This window comes from Hyperoodon ampullatus (genome assembly GCF_949752795.1).
Source record: "Hyperoodon ampullatus genome assembly, chromosome: 12".
NCBI lineage: Eukaryota > Metazoa > Chordata > Mammalia > Artiodactyla > Ziphiidae > Hyperoodon > Hyperoodon ampullatus.
The window spans coordinates 21800078-21825967 of record NC_136925.1 but is presented as its reverse complement, the minus strand read 5'-3'; positions in this window follow the sequence as shown (position 1 = coordinate 21825967).

Sequence of the window (25890 nt, the reverse complement as noted above, 5' to 3'; positions counted from 1 at the left end):
GTTAAATGTATGTGTGTGTGTACATCCTCATCAGCCATTTTTTAAAAGTTGGAGTATAATTGATTTACAGTGTTGTGTTAGTTTCAGATGTACAGCAAAGTGAATCAGTTATATACATACTCCTTTTCAGATTCTTTTCCCTTATAGGTTGTTACGAAGTACCGAGCATAGTTCCCTGTGCTCTACAGCAGGTCCTTGCTGGTTATCTATTTGATATATAGTCGTGTGTATATGTTAATCCCAAATTTCTAATTTTCCCCTCCCACTTTCCCCTTTGGTATTTTTCTTACGTCTTTATCGTGCTGGTAGTCGGGCACAACGCACTACCTCTTTCATGAAGATCCTGGTTTACACCAAAAGGAGCCCTCCTCCCTGTTGGCACAAAAGTCCCTGCTGCACGGTCGTGAGAGGGAGAGGAGGTCTGGCTGTTGCTTCGGCGCCACCAGGGGAGTGCAGATGACACTTTAGGCTCTTACAGATGGGAGGCAGCAGCCCTCAGTGGCTCTGTTGTTCGTGAGCTCCTCCTGTGCGTTCATGCTGTGTCATTCTGAGCAGTGCAAGTGCACGCACACACCCAAACACACTCGTCTCCTCACACATTGCAATTTCAGAGAGATCTTCTCATTTTCTCTGGCCCGAGCAGGGAGCAAAAATGAGCCTGCTCAGCTTTTTAATTTTTTAAATAGAAAGCAGTCTTTATTGATTTCTTCTAACTACAAAAGTAATATAGAATGACTGCAGAAAACAAAAATTCAAGCCAAACAAGAACATTGTAAAACTCTGTTCCTTTTTTCCTCCTCGACCCCTCATCAGAACACCACTGTTTGCATTTGGGTGTAGATTCTTCCAGTTTTTTTCTATTGCTATGCAAAAGAATATGCATTTTAATTTTTAAAAAGTCAGATGACAGGCTAACGTAATTGACTAGTAGTTTTGACGCAGTGGATTAGTGAAGATGGCTCTCTTTTCTCTTGGCAGCTCAAGGCTTTGCTGTTATGATGGGTGAAGCAAGAAACTGGAAACCCAAAAGGAGCTGCAACAGCCTTCTTAAAGGGTGAGTGAGTGCAGGAAGGCCGGAGCTAAAGTAATGAAACAGACATGAAAGTGACTTGGGGAACTATGTGCCACTCTTACATTTAATGGCATGGATGCTTTTTTGGCAAACCCTCTCAGTAGAGGGTAGGATCGAGGGCCAGGCTGGAGTCAGCAGAGACATGCACAGTCACAGGAGAGCACCCGTTTCCTCCCCCCAGGTTCTTTCCTCACTGCCTTTGTCCCCTGCATCTCTGTGCAGCTCTGGCTGTCACATCACACACGGAGAACTGTGGCTCTTTCCAGCTGCCTCATTGCTGAAAGGTCATTTTGCTTGTGTTTTCCTCTCAGTGGTCCTGGCTCCCCTGACAGTAGGAGTGCTGACCTCTGCTTTGATCTCTAAACACCAGAGGCTCCTCGGGGAAGACTCCGGTCATAGCAAATGTGTCTTTGTGTCATGTCTGTCTGGACAAGGAGGGTGCTTGGAGGATGGTCAAATGTCAGCACTCTAAATTCAGCCACTGCCCTCAACTGGAAGTTACGGGAGAGGAACAGTCTCCTGATTCTGTGCTCATGCAAAAGCATTTCTTCATTATTTATAGCCTTACTATGTTTCAAAGATGGCGAGAATTCAAACTGATATATAATTTGAGAAATGATACAAGGAGAGATATGTCTTATATCCCATCTGTGGTTTGGGTTTATAACGCTAACATTATACAGGGAATCAGCTTGACCAGAAATGCAGATCTTGGACAGTGCCGGAGGGGATCCAAGGTCCCTGAAGAAGTAAAGGTATCTCTGCCCTGGATTATTTGACTCACCTAAGAAGAGAAGAACGGTTTTAATGTGAACTAAGAGATACGCATTCTTTCCCATCTTTAGTTGTTCTTATACTGTTTTCTATAGCAGACCTCTCTACTCAATGACTTTCATTCTTTCATGTGACTGATATCACAGCGTTGATTCTATGTTAGGCAGAGAGCCTGGACCTCCAGCCTCCAATCTGGTGAGATTCACTCTGGGCTGAGAGCTCCCACCGACTTGACTGAAGAAGAAAAATGTATCACCAAGGGCAATTAATCCTCCCATCACCTTGGGAGAAAGGGCTGCAGACCCCATGCGGATTTGCTTAGTATGCTACTGACTTTTTAAACGACTGACTGGACAAAGGGAAGCAACACCTTTCCTCTTCCAAAAGAGAATTGTGCTAAAAAATGGGTTAGCCAGTCAAGGACCACAGATTCAGGTCCAAAAGCACTTTTTCCCCCTAGCGTTTGATGGGAAGATAGGGCATAGTCAGTTTGGAGTAGACAAGAGGTGCCCAGTCAAGCCTGGGACAGAATAAATCAGACTTCATGGAAGGGGTCCAGGAGTCATTCACTTATTTATAATTTACTGATCTGTTTAACAAATATGACGGAATGCCAGTTTCACCTTGTGCTAGGTGTAGTGGCTGAGTGTTAGTCCCACCAAATATGTCATTAGTTTTTTTCATTTTCTTTCCTCCTCACACTGAGTGGCTTATGGGATCTCAGTTCCCCGATCAGGGATTGAACCCGGGCCACAGCAATGAAAGTGGAATCCTAACCACTAGGCCACCAGGGAACTCCCCTCCAAATATATGTCCATGTCCTAATCCCCAGAGCCTCATATGGCAGAAGGTGTGGTTATGTTAAGGATCTTGAGTGGAGGAGTTTATTCTGGATTATCTGAGCGGGCCCTAAAAATAATCACACGTATCCTTATGAGAGAGGAGAAGGCAATGTGTAGACAGAGGCAGAGATGGGAGCGACATGGCTATAAGCCAAGGAATGTTGGGCGTCGCCAGAAACTAGGAAAGAGGCATGGGACAGGTTCTTCCCCAGAGTCTTGGGAAGGGGTACAGCCCGGCTGATTCTTTCTTTCAACGTGATCTTCATCCTCCCTCAAGGAACTTGTGGTCTAGTGCAGGAACAGAGACAAACTCGTGACATACAGTTAGAATGATGAGACCCCATGACCACACGGAAGCCATAGGTGACCTTGGTGAGCACACACAGGGATGGGTGAGACACAAGCCAGGGCAGGGAAGGGGCAAGCAAACTGTGTTAGTGGCAGTGAAGGACCGTTTTTCTGGAGTGCCTATCTGTTCTAATATGTTTTGCTGATATCAGTGCAACAAATTTCTTTTTTTTTTTTTTAATTTTTTTTATTAGTTTCTGCTTTATAACAAAGTGAATCAGTCATACATATACATCTGTTCCCACATCCCTTCCCTCATGCATCTCCCTCCCTCCCACCCTCCCCATCCCACCCCTCCAGGCGGTCACAAAGCACCGAGCTGATCTCCCTGTGCTCTGCGGCTGCTTCCCACTATCTATCTACCTTACGTTTGGTAGTGTATATATGTCCATGCCTCTCTTTCGCTTTGTCACAGCTTACCCTTCCCCCTCCCCATATCCTCAAGTCCATTCTCAAGTAGGTCTGTGTCTTTATTCCCGTTTTACCCCTAGGTTCTTCATGACATTTTTTTTTTTTTAAATTCCATATATATGTGTTAGCATACGGTATTTGTCTTTCTCTTTCTGACTTACTTCACTCTGTATGACAGACTCTAGGTCTATCCACCTCATTACAAATAGCTCAGTTTCGTTTCTTTTTATGGCTGAGTAATATTCCATTGTATATATGTGCCACATCTTCTTTATCCATTCATCCGATGATGGACACTTAGGTTGTTTCCAGCTCCGGGCTATTGTGAATAGAGCTGCAATGAACATTTTGGTACATGTCTCTTTTTGAATTATGGTTTTCTCAGGGTATATGCCTAGTAGTGGGATTGCTGGGTCATATGGTAGTTCTATTTTTAGTTTTTTAAGGAACCTCCATACTGTTCTCCATAGTGGCTGTACCAATTCACATTCCCACCAGCAGTGCAAGAGTGTTCCCTTTTCTCCACACCCTCTCCAGCATTTATTGTTTCTAGATTTCTTGATGATGGCCATTCTGACTGGTGTGAGATGATATCTCATTGTAGTTTTGATTTGCATTTCTCTAATGATTAATGATGTTGAGCATTCTTTCATGTGTTTGTTGGCAGTCTGTATATCTTCTTTGGAGAAATGCCTATTTAAGTCTTCTGCCCATTTTTGGATTGGGTTGTTTGTTTTTTTGCTATTGAGCTGCATGAGCTGTTTATAAATTTTGGAGATTAATCCTTTGTCAGTTGCTTCATTTGCAAATATTTTCTCCCATTCTGAGGGTTGTCTTTTGGTCTTGTTTATGGTTTCCTTTGCTGTGCAAAAGCTTTGAAGTTTCATTAGGTCCCATTTGTTTATCTTTGTTTTTAGTTCCATTTCTCTAGGAGGTGGGTCCAAAAGGATCTTGCTGTGATTTATGTCATAGAGTGTTCTACCTATGTTTTCCTCTAAGAGTTTGATAGTTTCTGGCCTTACATTTAGGTCTTTAATCCATTTTGAGCTTATTTTTGTGTATGGTGTTAGGGAATGATCTAATCTCATACTTTTACATGTCCCTGTCCAGTTTTCCCAGCACCACTTATTGAAGAGGCTGTCCTTTCTCCACTGTACATTCCTGCCTCCTTTATCAAAGATAAGTTGGCCATATGTGCGTGGGTTTATCTCTGGGCTTTCTATCCTGATCCACTGATCTATCTTTCTGTTTTTATGCCAGTACCACACTGTCTTAATTACTGTAGCTTTGTAGTATAGTCTGAAGTCAGGGAGCCTGATTCCTCCAGCTCCATTTTTCGTTCTCAAGATTGCTTTGGCTATTCGGGGTCTTTTGTTTTTCCAAACAAATTTTGAAATTTTTTGTTCTAGTTCTGTGAAAAATGCCAGTGGTAGTTTGATAGGGATTGCATTGAATCTGTAGATTGCTTTGGGTAGTAGAGTCATTTTCACAATATTGATTCTTCCAATCCAGGAGCATGGTATATCTCTCCATCTATTTGTATCATCTTTAATTTCTTTCATCAGTGTCTTATAATTTTCTGCATACAGGTCTTTTGTCTCCTTAGGTAGGTTTATTCCTAGATATTTTATTCTTTTTGTTGCAATGGTAAATGGGAGTGTTTTCTTGATTTCATTTTCAGATTTTTCATCATTAGTGTACAGGAATGCCAGAGATTTCTGTGCATTAATTTTGTATCCTGCTACTTTACCAAATTCATTGATTAGCTCTAGTAGTTTTTCGGTAGCATCTTTAGGATTCTCTATGTATAGTATCATGTCATCTGCAAACAGTGACAGCTTTACTTCTTCTTTTCCAATTTGGATTCCTTTTATTTCCTTTTCTTCTCTGATTGCTGTGGCTAAAACTTCCAAAACTAGGTTGAATAAGAGTGGTGAGAGTGGGCAGCCTTGTCTTGTTCCTGATCTTAGTGGAAATGGTTTCAGTTTTTCACCATTGAGGACAATGTTGGCTGTGGGTTTGTCATATATGGCCTTTATTATGTTGAGGAAAGTTCCCTCTATGCCTACTTTCTGCAGAGTTTTTATCATAAATGGGTGTTGAATTTTGTCGAAAGCTTTCTCTGCATCTATTGAGATGATCATATGGTTTTTCTCCTTCAACTTGTTAATATGGTGTATCACATTGATTGATTTGCGTATATTGAAGAATCCTTGCATTCCTGGAATAAACCCCACTTGATCATGGTGTATGATCCTTTTAATGTGCTGTTGGATTCTGTTTGCTAGTATTTTGTTGAGGATTTTTGCATCTATGTTCATCAGTGATATTGGCCTGTAGTTTTCTTTCTTTGTGACATCCTTGCCTGGTTTTGGTATCAAGGTGATGGTGGCCTCATAGAATGAGTTTGGGAGTGTTCCTTCCTCTGATATTGTTTGGAAGAGTTTGAGAAGGATAGGTGTTAGCTCTTCTCTAAATGTTTGATAGAATTCGCCTGTGAAGCCATCTGGTCCTGGGCTTTTGTTTGATGGAAGATTTTTAATCACAGTTTCAATTTCAGTGCTTGTGATTGGTCTATTCATATTTTCTATTTCTTCCTGAGTCAGTCTTGGTAGGTTGTGCATTTCTAAGAATTTGTCCATTTCTTCCAGGTTGTCCATTTTATTGGCATAGAGTTGCTTACAGTAATCTCTCATGATCTTTTGTATTTCTGCAGTGTCAGTTGTTACTTCTCCTTTTTCATTTCTAATTCTACTGATTTGAGTCTTCTCCCTTCTTTTCTTGATGAGTCTGGCTAATGGTTTGTCAATTTTGTTTATCTTCTCAAAGAACCAGCTTTTAGTTTGGTTGATCTTTGCTATCGTTTCCTTCATTTCTTTTTCATTTATTTCTGATCTGATCTTTATGATTTCTTTCCTTCTGCTAACTTTGGGGGTTTTTTGTTCTTCTTTCTCTAATTGCTTTAGGTGCAGGGTCAGGTTGTTTACTCGAAATGTTTCCTGTTTCTTAAGGTGGGATTGTATTGCTATAAACTTCCCCCTTAGAACTGCTTTTGCTGCGTCCCATAGGTTTTGGGTCGTCGTGTCTCCATTGTCATTTGTTTCTAAGTATTTCTTAATTTCCTCTTTGATTTCTTCAGTGATCACTTCGTTATTGAGTAGTGTATTGTTTAGCCTCCATGTGTTTGTATTTTTTACAGATCTTTTCCTGTAATTGATGTCTAGTCTCATAGCATTGTGGTCGGAAAAGATACTTGATACAATTTCAATTTTCTTAAATTTACCAAGGCTTGATTTGTGATCCAAGATATGATCTATCCTGGAGAATGTTCCATGAGCACTTGAGAAAAATGTGTATTCTGTTGTTTTTGGGTGGAATGTCCTATAAATATCAATTAAGTCCATCTTGTTTAATGTATCATTTAAAGCTTGTGTTTCCTTATTTATTTTCATTTTGGATGATCTGTCCATTGGTGAAAGTGGGGTGTTAAAGTCCCCTACTATGATTGTGTTACTGTCGATTTCCCCTTTTATGGCTGTTAGTATTTGCCTTATGTATTGAGGTGCTCCTATGTTGGGTGCATAAATATTTACAATTGTTATATCTTCTTCTTGGATCGATCCCTTTATCGTTATGTAGTGTCCTTCTTTGTCTCTTCTAATAGTCTTTATTTTAAAGTCTATTTTGTCTGATATAAGAATTGCTACTCCAGCTTTCTTTTGATTTCCATTTGCATGGAATATCTTTTTCCATCCCCTTACTTTCAATCTGTATGTGTCTCTAGGTCTGAAGTGGGTCTCTTGTAGACAGCATATATATGGGTCTTGTTTTTGTATCCATTCAGCCACTCTGTGTCTTTTGGTGGGAGCATTTAGTCCATTTACATTTAAGGTAATTATTGATATGTATGTTCCTATTCCCATTTCCTTAATGGCTTTGGGTTCGTTATTGTAGGTATAGTCCTTCTGTTGTGTTTCTTGCCTAGAGAAGTTCCTTTAGCATTTGTTGTAAAGCTGGTTTGGTGGTGCTGAACTCTCTCAGCTTTTGCTTGTCTGTAAAGGTTTTAATTTCTCCATCAAATCTGAATGAGATCCTTGCTGGGTAGAGTAATCTTGGTTGCAGGTTTCTCTCCTTCATCACTTTAATTATGTCCTGCCACTCCCTTCTGGCTTGTAGAGTTTCTGCTGAGAGATCAGCTGTTAACCTGATGGGGATTCCCTTGTGTGTTATTTGTTGTTTTTCCCTTGCTGCTTTTAATATGATTTCTTTGTGTTTAATTTTTGACAGTTTGATTAATATGTGTCTTGGCGTATTTCTTCTTGGATTTATTCTGTATGGGACTCTCTGTGCCTCCTGGACTTGATTAACTATTTCCTTTCCCATATTAGGGAAGTTTTCAACTATAATCTCTTCAAATATTTTCTCAGTCCCTTTCTTTTTCTCTTCTTCTTCTGGAACCCCTATGATTCGAATGTTGGTGCGTTTAATGTTGTCCCAGAGGTCTCTGAGACTGTCCTCTGTTCTTTTCATTCTTTTTTCTTTATTTTTCTCTGCATCAGTTATTTCCACTATTTTATCTTCCACCTCACTTATCCGTTCTTCTGCCTCAGTTATTCTGCTATTGATCCCATCTAGAGTATTTTTCATTTCATTTATTGTGTTTTTAATCGATGCTTGATTCATCTTTAGTTCTTCTAGGTCCTTGTTAACTGTTTCTTGCATATTGTCTATTCTATTTCCAAGATTTTGGATCTGGGAAATAGAATCTTGGATCAGCTTTACTATCATTATTCTGAATTCTTTTTCAGGTAGACTGCCTATTACCTCTTCATTTGTTAGGTCTGGTAGGTTTTTATCTTGCTCCTTCACCTGCTGTGTGTTTTTCTGCTTTCTCATTTTGCTTATGTTACTGTGTTTGGGGTCTCCTTTTTGCAGGCTGCAGATTCGTAGTTCCCGTTGTTTTTGGTGTCTGTCCCCCGTGGCTAAGGTTGTTTCAGTAGGTTGTGTAGGCTTCCTGGTGGGGGGGACTAATGCCTGTGTTCTGGTGGTTGAAGCTTGATCTTGTCTTTCTGGTGGACAGGTCCACGTCTGGTGGTGTGTTTTGGGGTGCCTGTGGCCTTATTATGTTTTTAGGTATCCTCTCTGCTAATGGGTGGGGTTGTGTTCCTGCCTTGCTAGTTGCTTGGCATAGGGTGACCAGCACTGTAGCTTGCTGGTCGTTGACTGAAGCTGGGTGCTGGTGTTGAGATGGAGATCCCTGGGAGATTTTCGCTGCTTGATATTATGTGGAGCTGGGAGGTCTCTTGTGGACCCGTGTCCTGAAGTTGGCTCTCCCACTTCAGAGGCACAGCACTAACTCCTGGCTGCAGCACCAAGAGCCTTTCATCCACCCGGCTCAGAATAACAGTGAGAAAAAGTAGAAAGAAATAATTAGTAGAAGAAAGAAAGAGAGATTGAAAGAAAGGAAGAAGGGAAGTAAGGAAGGAAGGAAGAAAGAAAGAAAGGAGGGAGGGAGGAAGGATGGAAAGAAAGGAAAGAAAGGAGGGAGGGAGGGAGGAATGAAAGCAAAAGGAAGAGTGAATGGAAGAAGAGAGGGAGGGAGGGAGGAAGGAAAGAAAGAAAGAAAGACAGGAGGGAGGGAGGGAGGGAGGAAGGAAAGAAAAAGAAAGTGGAAAGAAGAAGGGTGGGAGGGAGGGAGGGATGGAGGAAAGAAAAAGAAAGAAGGAAAGGAGGAGCGGAGGGAGGGAGGGAGGAAGGGAAGGGAGGAAAAAAAGAAAGAGCAGGTAAAGTAAAATAGAATAAAGTATGAAATATAGTAGCGTTATTAAAATTAAAAAGTAATTATTGAAAAAAAACACGGACCGAAAGAACCCTGGGACATATGGTGGAAGCAAAGCTATACAGAGAGAATCTTACACAGAAGATTACACATACACATTCACAAAAAGAGAGCAGGGGGAAAAATAAAAAATCTTGCTCTCCAAGTCCACCTCCTCGATTTGGGATAATTCGTTGTAAAAAGAGGAAAAGGGCGAAAAGTCTGAAATCTTGCTAAGTCCACCTCCTTAATTTGAGATAATTCGTTGTAAAAAGAGGGAAAAAAAAGGGGGGGAAAGTCTTAAATCTTGTCCTCAAGGTCCACTTCCTCAATTTGGGATGATTCGCTGTCCATTCATGCACTCCACAGACGCAGGGCACATCAAATGGACCGTGGAGCTTTAATCCGCTGCCTCGGAGGCTGCACAGAGAGATTTCCCTGTCTCTGCTCTCACAGCTCCCGGGTCTCAGCCTTGGACCTGGCCCCGCCTCTGCGCGTAGGTCGCCGGAGGGCGTCCGTTCTTCGCTCAGACAGGACGGGTTTAAAGGAGCCGCTGATTCGGGGGCTCTGGCTCACTCAGGCAGAGGGGAGGGAGGGGAATGCCCTCTCCTCGCGCACCAGGCAACAAAAGGGAAAAAAGTCTCTTGCCTCTCCGGTAGCTCCAGACCCTTTCCCCGGACTCCCTCCGGGCTAGCACTAACCCCTTCAGGGTCTCTTCCTGCCGCCAGCCCCAGACCTCTCCCTGCGCTCCGACTGAAAGCCGATACCCGAGCCTCAGCTCCCAGCCTCGCCCGCCCTGGCGGCCGAGCAGACAAGTCTCTCGGGCTGGTGTGTGCCTGAGGGCACCGATCCTCTGTGCCAAAATCTCTCTGCTTTGCCCTCCACACCCCTGTTGCTGTGCTCTCCTCCGCTACTCCGAAGCTTTCCCCCTCCGCCACCTGCAGTCTCCGCCCTCGAAGGGGCTTGTAGTGTGTAGAAACCTTCCCTCCTTCACGGCTCCCTCCCACTGGTGCAGGTCCCGTCCATATCCTATTGTCTCTGTTTATTCTTTTTTTCTTTTGACCTACCCAGGTATGTGGGGAGTTTCTTGCCTTTTGGGGGGTCTGAGGTCTTCTGTCAGCGTTCAGTAGGTGTTCTGTTGGAGTTGTTCCACGTGTAGATGAATTTCTGATGTATCTGTGGGGAGGAAGGTGATCTCCGCGTCTTACTCTTCCGCCATCTTCCTCCGGCCCCCCCCAACAAATTTCTTTTTAAAAAATCATGTTAATATTATTTTCTGATTATAGAAAGAATGCATATACATTGAGGAAAACTGGAAAAATATGGATATGGAAAGGTATAAAAAACAGAAATAAAATTTGCCCATAATCCTACCATCCAGAAATAATTCTTGTGAACATTTCCAACTATTAATGCACACACACACAACATGCACTTTGGTCAAATGTTAACTTGGCACTGTTGTGACTGTCATCTCTCATTTCTGGGTGGATGGCTTAGACTGCTGGGTCTAAGGAACAGAAATTCTCCTAGTCTGGAGCAGGAACCAGGGGTTGAGTTTTAGGATGTATTAGGTGGTATTAGGTTAGGTTATGCTGTGGTAACCAGATAACCTGCAATCCCAAAGGTTTATTGCTTGCACACACGACAAATCCATTGTGAACTGAAGTGGCTGTGGTGATTGCGGGGACTTGGCTGGCTGTTGTCACTTGGAGTGTCTGGCTGACTACTGCCCTCCGGAAGGTTAGAATGCCACAGACCACTGGAGCAGGGGTGGAGGGAAAGGAAGCCCACTTATTCTGCCCAGAAGTGAGACCCATCATCACATCATAACTGGAGATGTCTGGGAAGTTCAGAGGAGCACAGAGAAGAGTTGGTGTTGCTAGAACAGAGCATGACTGACTTTGCTGCAGAGAGTGAGGTACGCGTGGACGGTATGGTAATGGGCAGGAAGGACTATCAGGACCTGAGGCAGCCGGGGAGACAGTGGCTGGTGACTCTGTCAGGCCAACCACATAAGAACAGAAGTTCACCTCTGTGAAATCACCTGTCCTCCCACAAATGTGAGTCTATGCAAAACTCTCCCAAATACCAGCACCAGGGGAATTGGGAACTTTTTTTTTTTTTTTTTAAATTCAGACTTTAACCTGGTGAAACAGTTCCATTTTTTTTCTTTTTTATTGAAGCATAGTCGATTTACAATATTGTGTTAATTACTGCTGTACAGCAAAGTGACTCAGTTATACATATATATATGTTCTTTATCATATTCTTTTCCAGTATGGTTTATCACAGGATACTGAATACAGTTCCCTGTGCTATACAGTAGGATCCTGTTGCTTATCCATTCTATATATACTAGTTTGCATCTACTAACCCCAAACTCCCACTCCATCCCTTCCCCCCTCCCACCCCCTTGGCAACCACCAGTCTATTCTCTCTATCCCCGATTCTGTTTCTGTTTCATAGATAGGTTCCTTTGTGTCATATTTTAGATTCCACATATAAGTGATATCATATGGTATTTGTCTTTCTCTTTCTGACTTACTTCACTTAGTATGATAATCTCTACTTGCATCCATGTTGCTGCAAATGGCATTATTTTGTTCTTTTTTATGGCTGAGTAGTATTCCATTGTATATATGTACCACATCTTCTTTATCCATTCATCTGTCAATGGACATTTAGGTTGTTTCCACGTCTTGGCTATTGTGAATAGTGCTGCTATGGACATAGCGGTGCACTGTATCTTTTTGAATTATAGTTTTGTCTGGATATATGCTCAGGAGTGGGATTGCTGGATCATGCAGTAATCCTATTTTTAGTTTTCTGAGGAACCTCCATACTCTTTTCCACAGTGGCTGCACCAACTTACATTCCCACCAACAGTGCAAGAGTGTTCCCTTTTCTCAACACAGAGAGAGTCCCAATTTGATAGCAAAGGGTGCTGAAGAAAAATCTTTTTTAAAGAAGTAAGAGGAGAGTAATTAGTAAAAGTCAACGTCTCTTTTTGCCTTATATTTGGGTTTTGTTTTTCGCATGTTCTGGTGCACGCGTGTGAGTTTAATTTTAGTACAATCAATATTAAATTAAAAATCAGAAGCAGTAGAGTAAAAATAAGAAGGAAATCTGTAATTATCCCATTGATCCCTGCCTTATATAGTACTTGAATTCCTTCTGCATGGAAACTTCTTTATTAGTAATGGTAAGAAATCCAAGCGTGGTGAATCTGAGTCTAATTTTAAGAATACATCATTGGAATTTTCCCTTGTGGCAAAGAAGGCCCTGGTGTGTTCCAGACCTAAGAGTTTTAAGAACTAGAAGAAGATATCCTTGAATGCCTCACGTACCCGAGAGAAGAGCTTGGGCAACCGAGTGAGGCGACCTTGAATGTTTTCCAGAAGGGGATTAAATGGTTTTCGGAGTTTAGTGAAACTGCCACCTGCCCTTGCCCCCGGCAGAGGAATACAGAAAAGATTTGGGGTTAAGCGTCAGCATTGTCTCTAGGAGAGCTACCTCTGCAAAAGGAACTTTGATTCCACTTCTAATCAGAGCTCCATTTTGAGTAGCCTGGGCTTCTGTGCTCGCCTTGAGAGCAGGTATGTGATTATACTGGAGATTTTGTGCTCCTCTAAGTACCCATGCAGGGTACTGTACATGAAAGAAACTTCTGGAATTCTCCAATTTCTAAAGGCTCCAGTTAAAAACTAGAGGATTCATATAATCTCATCTCTAATTGGGCTCCCATTCTTGGGTCTTTGGAAATGTGCCGTCCATGCCTTGGGCGCTGTCATTAACATTTTACAGGTGAGGAAACTGAGGATAAGAGAGGTCAGGTAATTTCCTAAGGTCACTTAGCTGGTAAGGGATAGAGCTGCTATGGACACCCACATGTGTCAAATTCCCAACTCATGCTCTGTGTCTGCCTGGCTGAAGCAAGCTTTGCTTTAAATTTCTTCAAAAGCTAGATCAGAATGGGAACAGAGATCAAGGGAAAGTGAAGTTAGGCTAACAATGCAGTAGAAGATAATGCAGGATATCTTCAGAGAGGAGACAGATATGGGGGAAAAAAACAAAGGTTTGAGACATAAGGTGTTTGTACATTTGACAAAAATACATTTGAATAAAATAGTCTCCAGGGTGTTTGTTGCCATTTCGATAAAGTTATTTGTCTACAACTAAAATTTCTATTTCTCTTCCGCTGGGAGGCAGAGTTTCATGTTTACATCATCTTAAATTTATCTCTGGCAGTGACTGCCTTAGCCTGTGTTCTTGGTATAACCTCAATGGAAGTCAAGGTGTAAAGGACTTCCAGACAAGTACAAACTTTTCTTCTGAGTTGCTGGTTCCAATTAATTGTGCTGTACAGGGGGTATCATGATGGTGAGGTTGAGTTCAAGCACTCTAGTATCATCTCTGATTGGTAATTGAGTTTCTGGTTTCTCAGTATAGCTGACTGAGATACATATATACAAATAATTTTTTAAATTGGAGTATAGTTGATTTAAAATGTTGTGTGTTAGTTTCAGGTATATACAAAGTGATTCAGTTATACATACATACATATTCTTTTTCATATTCTTTTCTTTTATGATCTATTAGAGGATACTGAATATTGTCCCCTGTGCTATACAGTAGGACCTTGTTGCTTATCTGTTTTATATATAATAGTTTGTATCTGCTAATCCCAAACTCCTAATTTATCCCTCCCTCTCTCCATGTCCCCTTTGGTAACCATAAGTTTGTTTTCTATGTTTGTGAGTCTGTTTCTGTCTCATAGATAAGTTCATTTGTGTCATATTTTAGATTCCACATATAAGTCATATGATATGGTATCTGGCTGACTGATATATTTGCATTTATGGCACCCTGGCAGCATCTTAGCTTTTCTAGGACTCTCACAAGTTCACAGTGTGGGGGAGGGAGAAGGTGGTAAATTAATAGCTTGTTAGATTGGATGAGTCTGCTGCCATCTTGCCCAACAAGTTATGGATTCCTGGTTTCATATCAGAGTTACATGGAGGTTGGCAAGAGCAGAGCCATGATGTGGTTTGGGATGTGTGATCTGACCCCAGATCTCGTCTGCTTTGGGAGGCAGTGGGAATAGTGAAGTGGGCGTCGGCTATATTCCTGTGCAGATAAACTTGAGCATAGGCCAGCCAAGGGAAGTTAACCAGCATGACTGCCACAGTTAACAGAGGGGCAGCAGGATCCACTCCATACCAGCTGCTAGTACTGAAACCTATGAATATGCACAGTCATTAGAAAAATCACTAGGCATTTGAGGAGAACCAGGAACTAGTCTAGAAGAAAATCTAGCTGGACAGTCAGAGTAATTGCTCCAGGGAAAGAGAATTAAGATATTAAAAGATTGAGAAGAAATCCAAGTAACATCCTCACTGAGTGTTGAGAATAAATGACACCTCTGAAAAAAGAGCAGGTTATCATGCGAAAGAACTATGAGCAAGAAGGATTCTCAGACACTGAAAACGTTTCAGGAATTAAAAATATAAAAACTCACTAAAATAATTTTATTTCTTTTTTGTGTCTTTACCTGAATGGTTATATTTTCTGTAATGAAAAGGTATTATTTTTTTGTGTTAGGACATTTCAATAAAGGTTATTAAAAGATTTAAAGTCTTGGGTTTCATTTCTTTTCCATTTTATTTTTAAAAATTATCTTCATTTTACATATGGTTTTCAGATTGCTGTAATCTAGCTTTTGATGGGAAAACTCTTATCAACTAGCCAAAGCTATTTTGATTATCAATTTCATTTTTAGTCACAGTAAAACCCTGTAAGCTACAACTCAAAAATTAGCCTTATGCATCAGCATGCTAAAAATAAACACAGTGTATATCAGTGTCTTTTTCTGACTCCAAATTCACATGCTCTTTAAGTATCTTTAGCTGAGTTGTCTGGAAACAATTGTGTTCTGGCACTACATCCTGCAAACATCAAGAAATCTGCAGGGCCAGGAAATACTATGGGTATTCCACAATTCAATATATAGAGTGAAACAACACTCTTGATGTATTTGCTATTTTTGAAAGCAAAAGAAGGAATCTGATTCTGACCAAGAAACCACTGCCAAAAGAATTATGGTTTAAGTAGCAGGTGTATTTTTCACTTTAGGGAATAAGATAAACTAAAATAACAGAAAAGACTAGGATTCCCATTTTATGCAATTTCACTTACAACCTAAAAACAACCATTCTTAATATTTTTTCTTTGCCAACTTTAAAGCAAGTAGAACGGAATCGAAGATAAAAAAACTGCAGGATAACGGGAAAAAACAGTGAAGCAAATACTCTGCTGGGAATTGCAGATAATACAAGAACGACAGATAGGGCTGGGGGTGGCTGGGAAGTAGAACAGGAATCAATACTATGGCCTCACTATTATGATGGGGAATACTGGCTAAGGATAAAGAAAAGCATAAAAAGTGGAAAACAGACTTTTTTCCCCCTCTCTATGCCACACTTGAAAGCACGGTTTTCATTTATTTAATGGAATATTAAGACCTTTGAGGGGGGAAGGGTGGAGGCCCTAAAAAGTCCAACGTAAACAAGTTTTAGAAACATAAGAACTTGAAAGTACATGAAATAATTTACCATCTCAAAACTTAAGTTGAATAAGATGAGGGCATAAGAAAGCAAAATCAAACAAACAAAAAGCCAAAGAAAACATTAAAACATCGTATTTATTCAAAACGAAGAAAGAAGAAAGGCTAATTCATTGGCTCTTTGCAAACACAGGGGAACAACCAGAGCTTGACAGGGGAGGCTGTTTTCCCTACAGTGAGAAGCTACAGGATAAGGACTAAACTGCAGCAGGGAAGATCCCTGTGTAAAAAAGTCACTTCCTTGTGTGAGGTTATGTTATGAGATTCTGACGTGGTTATCCGAGGGAGACCGTGGAATTCTCTAGCGTGGTGGGGGGCAGGAGAGGAGAGAAAAGGGGGCAAGAGGGAGAGAAAGCGAGGCAGAGAACTATGCAGATCTGGGGTAGTTTCTTCCAAAAAACCAGTCCCTCAGACAAAGGACCTTGTTACTTTTCAGTAAAGAGTCCAGACACACAGGACTCACGTCTTAGGACGCTGGCTCTTTGGGAGTGGTTTCGAGAAGGATGAAGATGGTGTGTGTGTGTGTGTGTGTGTGTGTGTGTATTATGGTCCTGTGAGTGCAGATCCGAGTGTCGAATTCCCACAGGAGCTGGGAGAGGCATTGGTAGGGGAGTGGGTGTCAAGAAAGGAATGTCTGTGATCAAGATAAAGAGCAACATCAGAAGCAAAGAGTGGGTGGAATGAGGCAAAGAACAGGGATATTACGAGGGGTGGGTCATCCAGCCCAGCACACAGGGGACGGGGGCTGCTGGCTCCATGCATCTTACCCTGATTCAATAAACTCGAAACCCTGTCATGTGGACAAAGACTGCCACATTTATCTTAGCACTCCCAGTACCGCGGACAATCATGGTAGAATAAATCTATGAATGAGTGAGTAAGAAGAGGGAGCTTCTGCCTGTCATTACCTAGGGCAAGGATATTCAATAAAGGTGTAATGGGAAATGCAAATACAAGACACGTATGCAATTTTAAATTTTCTAGTAGCCGCAATAAAAAAGGAAAAGGAAACAAGTGAAATTAACTTTAGCAATACATTTAATTTAACCAACATATTCAGAATACTATCACTTCAACATGTAATCAATGTAAAAGTTGAGTATTTTAAATTCTCTTTTGAAGAACTAAGTCTTTAAACTCCAGAGTGAATTTTACAATTACATCACCTTTCAATTCAGACTAGTCACATTTCAACTATTTCAGCAGCCACAGGTAGCTAGTGGTTATTGTGTGGGACGGCCACAGCCCTGTATTCTGCCTGTATTTATATTTTAATTTTTGTAACACATTGGCTCAAAAGTAAAATTACGGGGACTTCCCAGGTGGCCCAGTGGTTAAGACTCCCCCTTCCAATGCAGGAGGGTGCAGGTTCAATCCCGGTTGGGGGAGCTAAGGTCCCACATACCTCGTGCCCCAAAAACCAAAACATAAAACAGGAGCACTATTGTAACAAATTCAATAAAGACTTTAAAAAATGGTCCACATCAAAAAAAATTCTTTAATAAAGAAAAAGGGAAAATTACTTTCCTTTTACAATAAGCTAGCTAACTCATCCTCTCATTAAATAAAATGACTGTCCCTATGTAACTATTTGAAAATTCTTAATAATTCTTTTATACATAAAAGCGTTTTCTGAATCATCAACTATTGCAGAATTTCAGTCTTACAAAAGTAAATGTATATTTGTGCATCAACTGATTGAATTTCAAGGGAGCAGTTTAGGAGCCAAAGAAGGTCTTGTTACTGAGCCTGAAAGGGCTCGGCCCCTGCAGCATCCCCTCATGTAATCAGTCAGGTCTCCTACCAAGATAGCTCTGATTTGCTAATACTATGTCCTAGCCCATAATAATAATGATGAGGATAATTGATTTATTAAGCTATATATTAAGCAAATAATCCTATATTCTCTGAACATCATTGCATCAACTCACAATAACAACGTAAGATAGGTACTATTACTCTCCCCAATTTGGAGACTATTATTTTTTAAAATTAATTTTTATTGGAGTACAGTTGATTTACAATGTTGTGTTAGTTTCTGCTGTACAGCAAAGTAAATCAGTTATACACGTACATATATCCACTCTTTTTAAGATTCTTTTCCCATCTAGTTCATTACAGAGTCCTGAGTAGAGTTCCCTGTGCTATACAGCAGGTTCTTATTAGTTATCTATTTTATATGTAGTCGTGTGTATACGTCAATCCCCATCTCCCAATTTATCCCTCCCCGCTTTCCCCCCTGGTAACCATAAGTTGGTTTTCTACATCTGTGGCCCTATTTCTGTTTTGTAAATAAGTTCATTTGTACCCTTTTTGTAGATACCACATATAAGCGACATCATACGATATTTGTCTCTGTCTGACTTACTTTAGTCAGTATGACAATTTCTGTTTTAGAGTCAGCTCAGATTATACAGGTAGTAAGAAATCAATGAAGGATTCAAAGCCAGAGCTGACCTAGCACCAAGATCTGTGTGTCTGACTCGCACAGGCTCTGTCTGCCTCTCCTCACCCTGCTTGAGGCCCACCTAGCCTCATCCTCACCCCTCCAAAATCTTTCCCAGTCAACCTCCTTCTCTGATCCTCTGTGAGCAGAATTATAGCCAGTGCCTGGTAGAATTGGCTAATTTTTCCATTTCTGTTAAGGAATAACTCCCTCAACACCTATAACCCTCTAGGTCTAATTGGGACACTCTGGCCCCCCAATCTCACTGCCCTGCCTACAAAAAACCCCCCGCCTCTTAAGGATCCACCCATATTCCTCCGCGGTGACGCCTTCCGAGGAGCAGCGGGACAGTGTGAGACCCAGGCACAACCTCGGCCAGAAAATCAAAGCCCTTCAAATGCTTCATTTTTCTTTGCTCCTCTTCCTCTCTTGCACAATGTCTCCAAAGCAGAAAACAACCCACCCTGGGTATAGGAGGACTTGAAAACTTAGCATTCCTAGGGAGGTAATTAGTGATGCATTTTGCTTCTGAGTTGTCCACAGATCTGTGAACCTTGGGGAACTGTATTAGTTTCCTGAGGGTGCTGTAACAAAGTACCACAACCTGATGACTTAAAGCAATAGAAAGTTCTTCTCTCATAGATCTGGAGGCCAGAAGAATGAGATCGAGCTGTTGCAGGGCTACACTCCCTTCAAAGGCTCTACGGGAGCCTTGCCTCTTCCAGCTCTGGTGGTTCCAGGCGTCCTGTGGCTTGTGGCAGCATCACCCAACCTCTGCCTCTTAACGTCCTCATTAATGTCTCTGTCCTTTTCCCTTCTTAAGGACACGTGTCAAGGGATCCATTGAACACCTGTGGATCACCAAGTGATCAATGGATCACTCTAAAGCCAGGCTGACTTCATCTCTAGATCCTTAACTGATTACATCTGCAGAGACCCTATTTCACATTCTGAGGTGTTGGGTGGACATGAATTAGGGAGGATACTGCTTGACCCACTCAGGGACATTTGTGCCATGCAGAGCCCTCTCAAGTGACTGCTAACAGGTGCCCCACACCCACAGCGTTTGATGAAGACACCATTTTCCCCTTGGGTCTCGGTACCAAGAAAGGTAAAGGGAGGCAGAAAACTCCAAAGGGCAGGATGCTTCAAATTGAACGAATAAGCAGCCTTCATCCCCCCCGACACCACTGTGTTTTTCACAAGGAGCTCACTTTCCAACAGAGCTTTGTGACAAAATTTCACCAGCAAAAGTGAATTTAGGGCTTCCCTGGTGGCACAGTGGTTGAGAGTCCGCCTGCAGATGCAGGGGATACGGGTTCGTGCCCCGGTCCGGGAGGATCCCACGTGCCACGGAGCGGCTGGGCCCGTGAGCCATGGCCGCTGAGCCTGCGCGTCCGGAGCCCGTGCTCCGCAACGGGAGAGGCTTCAACAGTGAGAGGCCCACGTAACGCAAAAAAAAAAAAAAAAAAAAAAAAAAAAAAAAAAAATGAATTTAAAGGAAAATCAAATATAAATTCCATGTCTTTCTTGGAAAGACTTCAAATAATATCCTCCGTTAAGTATATTTACCTCCTCTCAACTCCTCTAGTACTTTGTTTCTCCATTTGCTTTACCTTTAAAGTCAATATCAATTTATTGAACGTGTACCACATTCGAAACATTAGTCCAAATAAACTAAAGAGGGAGGTTGACCAGAAAGATAATTGTTGGGGAAGGGCTGGCGGCGGAGGGGTGGGGGTGTGTGTGGGGGGAATTGGGGGAGAGGACATAAAAAGACAGAGACACTGTCCTCAATGGAATTTGCCATCTGGTGGAGAAAACGGGCATAGAAAGTGATTAAAGAAGATAGTGAAATAGGGAAGGCGCTGGGAGGGTTTGGTTAGCAAGCAGCCACCCAATTCCTTATTGGAACTCGGTATAGCATCTGCTTCATCCGATAACATCTCTCAGGGGCAGCCGCTGGGAGGAGCACTTCTGGGTCTGGCAGCAGGAGAATCCTCTTACGGTCCTTCCCTGTTTCTACTTTATCGTTTGATCCTTTGAGAACCAGTCTTAGCCTTTCTCTTATCAGTAGTTCTTCAAAGGAAAGCCTATTAGAATCAGCGTGGGTGGAGGGCTCTCTGGGCACACACAGTTGAGAAGCAGCTCCAGGCGTCACCCCCACACACTGAGAACAAATGTGAGTAGATGGGGACAAGGACTTTCTGAGTTGTTGTCTTTGCTACCTCGGGGCATATACACAAGGCAATGTCATGGAAGGCGGTTGAAGAATGTTCGTTGAGGGAATGAACCAATGGATAAATAGTATCATGTGAGGCCGACTATGCAGCAATTGCTGGATGATTCTCCCTTAGCTGCTGTGGTTGGCCAGCTCTGAAACGTGCCACGGGTTCCTGTCTCCCACCTGACATGCCCTCGTGTAACGCCCTCCCCTTGAATGTGAGCTAAGCTTACTGCTGGTCTCTAATGAACAGAAGCTGGCAGAAGCAATGGGGTGTCACTGCTGAGAGCTGGTTACAAAAAGACTGTGGCTGCTATTTTGGGCACATTCTCTCTCTCTTTTTCTGCCTATGCACCCTTATCTCTCTCTCAGAGCTCTCACTCTGGAAAAAGCCAGTGGCCTTGTTGAGTGGCCCTATTGGAGAAACCCATGGGGCAAGGGATGGGTGTCTCTGGCCAGCAGACAGCAAGGACCTGGGGCTGTCGGTCCAGCAACGCTGGAGGAACCGATTTCTGCCGACAGCCACAGGAGTGAGCTTGGAAGTGGGTCCTCCCCGCATTGAGCCCTGGGGTGACGGCAGCTCTGGCCAAGAGCTTGACTGAAACCTGTGAAAGACCGTGAGTCAGAGGCCCCCAGCTGAGCCTGGATTCCTGACCCACAGAAACTGAGAGATAATAAATGTTCTGAAGCTGCTAAGTTTTAGGGTAACGTGTTATGCAGTAGCAGGTGATTAACACAGTTGCTCCCAATCCATATGCCTCACATGAGACACAGAATTCCTGAGCAGGTGGAGAACCTTGGAGGCCATCCAACTCCTTCCTTGCATAGATGTACAATGTACAGATACAGGCTCAGAGAAGGGGGGTTGACCTGACCAGGCTGTATGGCAAAATCAAGGTGTCTGGTCCTGGATCCTAAGGACACCCAATGCTCTGTGCACTACTTGATAGCTGCCTCAGCTGAGAAATTGGTCTTTGCACCAAATGCACCATGAGAGAACTGTCATCTCAGCGATTCCAGTTCTATACCAGCCGCAGTTTGTCTACATTTTTTTTTCCGGTACGTGGGCTTCTCACTGCTGTGGCCTCTCCCGTTGCGGAGCACAGGCTCCGGACGCGCAGGCTCAGCGGCCATGGCTCACGGGCCCAGCCGCTCCGCGGCATGTGGGATCTTCCCAGACCGGGGCACGAACCCGCGTCCCCTGCATCGGCAGGAAGACTCGCAACCACTGCGCCACCAGGGAAGCCCTGTCTACATTTTGAAAACACTGCGTCACAGTAATTCTGAAAAAAGGAAAGATATTTAATATATATTCAATATAGTTATAAAATGTAACATAATTATATATCACATAGCATACCACTTATATATTACCTAATGTATGATGATGATATGCATTGTAATAATAGTAAGTTATACTTTTATAACTCCTTACATTTAAAAATCTTTCACATATGCCATCTTTGAAATAATCACATGGGATGGGTAATTATTTATATTTTACAGATGAGAAAACTGAGGCACAAGCATGTTAAGTCATTTGCCAGTGTTCACAGCTAGGTTCTGAACCCAGGTCTCAGATCCCAGGCTCCGGGGGCCACTGCTCAACTGTCACAACCTTTTAGGACCCTCCTCAAAGGTCTGGTGCGGCCTGCAGGCCAAAGCCCTTGACATGCCAGCTGTGCTTTTTGGCCAGGCAGCTCTCCCACCTCCATCCGAGTGTCATCGCCAACATCCCCATAAGATTATGCTTTGTGAAATAAAGAATAGTTTTAAAATTTGTGTGTGTGTGTGTGTCCCAGACCTCAATGACAAATAACAATAATCAGTAATCATAGTCAAGGGAGTTAAAAAAAGAAAGCAAACAATTTTGCAGAATAGCATTCCCACTGTGGCTTCCACCCAGGCTTTTAAAAGTTTTGTTTTCTCAAAATCAGCAGGAAGCCTCCCTGTCTCTTGTACTCTTTGCTGAAATCCTTTTAAACAGCGGAAGCACCACGTGGAGGCTTGAAAAGGTGGCTTTGGAGACGCATTTGACTTAGTGTCCTTTGCACAACTCAGTCCTAGGATGTGACAACAGACTTCCGCATGAGGGCTATCCATCCTCCGGATCCCCCCCACCCCACCAGGAAACCCTTTCATAGCCACAGACTTCACGAGGCCATCAGGCTCCTCCAGTCCTCGGTCAGGGCTGCCCTGTGTGTGTGTGGCGCGCTTGGGAAATTCCAGCTCCCAGAAGATACAGCACACCACAGGCCACTTGGCAGAATTAGCAATGACCTCTAACCTTACAACAAACTGAAAAAGAAACAAATCACCTCAAGACATCTCCATAAAGGAGCCTGAGATTTATGTCAGCAATAGGACCTCTGAATACAGTATTGTCTCTTTCTTCTTGCTCTGTGACACACACATAAACTCGTCTGCGCATGTGTGCGTGCACATTTACACATCTACATCCCCCGTTACTCCCACTCCCTGTTCACTTCAGATCTCTTTGTTTAAAACCTCCTTCACCTGGTTATTTCACTTTTATTTCTAACTTGCACTTGCTGTGCCCCCAACCTGAATTTATTAACTGCTTCCTTTTTTTCCTCATAAAATTTTCTATAAGACATTTCAACATTTCGGCTAGTCCATCAATTCCATTTTTTTTTTTTTTCTTTGAGAACCCCTCCCAGAACCATTGGCGCTCCTGACCCACTCTGGACTTGCTGGTCTTTAGACTTCTTGCACACCTGGAACACCGTCTTGGGAATTTCATTCACCACTTTCCTGCTGAATTCTCATATTTTCTGAATTCTACGTCCTCCACTATCTCGATAGTTTTCCTTATTTCTACGGGGAACATCTTGCGGTTACTTTTTAAGAAAGGGTGCTCAGGAAATCAGTTTTTGAGACCCCACCCTTCTGACAATATCCTCCTTTTATTCTCACCCTTGACTGACAGTCTGACTGGGTATATACATTTCATGGTTCTAAGTAATTTTCCTTCAGAACTTTTAGGCTATTGCTCTGTTGTTTTCTGGTGTCCAGTGTAGTTATTGGAAAATCCGATGCCATTCTGATCCATGTTCCTTTGTATGTGGCGTTGTTTTTCTCTCTGGAAGCTTTTAAAAAAATTATTGTTGGGTTTCCCTGGTGGCGCAGTGGTTGAGAGTCCACCTGCCGATGCAGGGGACGCGGGTTCATGCCCCGGTCCGGGAGGATCCCACATGCCACGGAGCGGACAGGCCCGTGAGCCATGGCCGCTGGGCCTGTGCGTCCGGAGCCTGTGCTCTGCAATGGGAGAGGCCACAACAGTGAGAGGCCCGCATACTGCAAAAAAACAAAAAAAAAACAAAAAAAAACAAACCACTTAAAAAAAATGTACTGCTTTGAGATATCTCTTTTATTGTCTTGCACTATTTTAACTTCTGTGTTGATATTTCCCTTTTCATGTGTGCATGTCCTATTGTCCTGAAAAAGATGAATTTTCTAGAGAGCTCCAAGTATGTGGTTTACAACTTTACATCTTTCCTAGTGTCTAGCATAATGCTATACACAGAGTTGACAGTTAATAAACATTTGCTGAATGAAGGATAGGATAATAAATCACGTAGACATTTTAAAGAGAAGAAACTGGGGATTTTGAAGCAGGAGAGAGAAGGATTTGCTTTACCCGTAAGAATTGGTAGGACAGAATCATCCAAAGAATATATTGAATTAACTGGCTGTGCAAGTCATTTATAACCTATGTTTTGTAAAGGATATATGTTATAATGAGATCAGCATAATTTGTAAAATGAATCCACAGAACCTATGAGACTGCTAAAAACAGTCTATAATTAGGATTGACAATTTTAAACTCCAGTGTTTCCTGAATTTATTCCCGTGGATTTATTGCTAGAAATCCTGACATGGTCCCAGGAGGCAATATCTTGAGCTATAGATGGCATTCTTCTTGTCATCTTCTCTCCTTGTCTCAGTGTCATCAGGATAACAAGCACTTCTGCAACTCTAGGGAGAATGTATATGCAGCAAACAGTAGGGATGAATTCAGCCGTAACATATGCTACACATTTATTATGCACAGCTTGTTAGATCCTGATTTCTGATCTGCCATTTCCCCCCAAGGAATATAGACTTCCAGAGTGGCAAAAATAATATGGCTGTTTTAAAGGGCAGCCTATTTATATAAAATGGGTCCCCCTGAACTCATCCATAAGTCATCTATGACTTTTCTTTCACTTACTCACTGGATGAGTGTATTCGATACGTAAGTCTTTATGGCATAGGATTTATTTTATCATAGAGAGAGAGAGAGTACCTGCGCAGAAATTGGATGGCCTCTCCACCCCCCTGCCACCATTTGTGGTAATGAAGGCTGTCCTCACCGATTTACTTTGCTGCCTGACAGACAAGATGACTGTTTGTTTTATCACTGTTGCCCACGCCTATCAACCTACCCTCCAATTTGATGACTACCACAGCAAGATATATATATGTAAATATATATATATATTTACATATATGAGTAGCAGATCTCCTCAGGGACTATAATTATTCATCTTTCAAAAGCCACAAGTTCTATAATGGATGAGTGCTGCAGACAACAAACCAGTTTATAGGTTTATCTTGTAAACGAAAGAGTAATTTGTCTTTATTGGAGGGATAGGCCACTACCATTTAATGGATGAGTTGTAAGTATCAAGAAAGATTGGGTAAATGTATTTGTGACTCAGGCACATAAATGCTGTTCTGATATTGCTGTGTAGAAAACAAACGCTAATGTATTCAGTCCATCAGACCATACCATGATTTGGAAAATCCAGAGGCCTGCCATGAAGCCTCAGCCTGTTGTCTTGAGTTACAAATGACCCTTAAATTCATATGACTATGGCTGCTATTGGAAACACCTGATTTCATAATATTTTTAAGCCCAGGAGTCGATCAAGGCACTCAAGCTGTTACTGCCATCAGAGATGAGGGCTTAAAATATCCACTGGGGCATGTTTCTTGGTTTCTCATTGAATCTCAAATTGAACATGCAATCCATTTTGCCCTCTCATGTTTAGGTATCATGGACACTAGTAATGAATTTTTCACCATTTGCTTTGCAGTCTTCTGTTGATTTTCACTAATAGAGCTTGTTTATCCACTGAAGCATTTGAATGTTATTTTTGCCAAGTAATAAAATGGTTCTACTCAACTGTGTTCTGATTTGTCTTAGCCAAGGCTCTTTAGAATCGAGAGAAAACAAACCGACCCAAGCGAGCTCTTATGGAGAAATGTCAGGTCATTTCATGGCTATGTATGGATTCAGGGGCTGACATGAAGAGCCAATACTC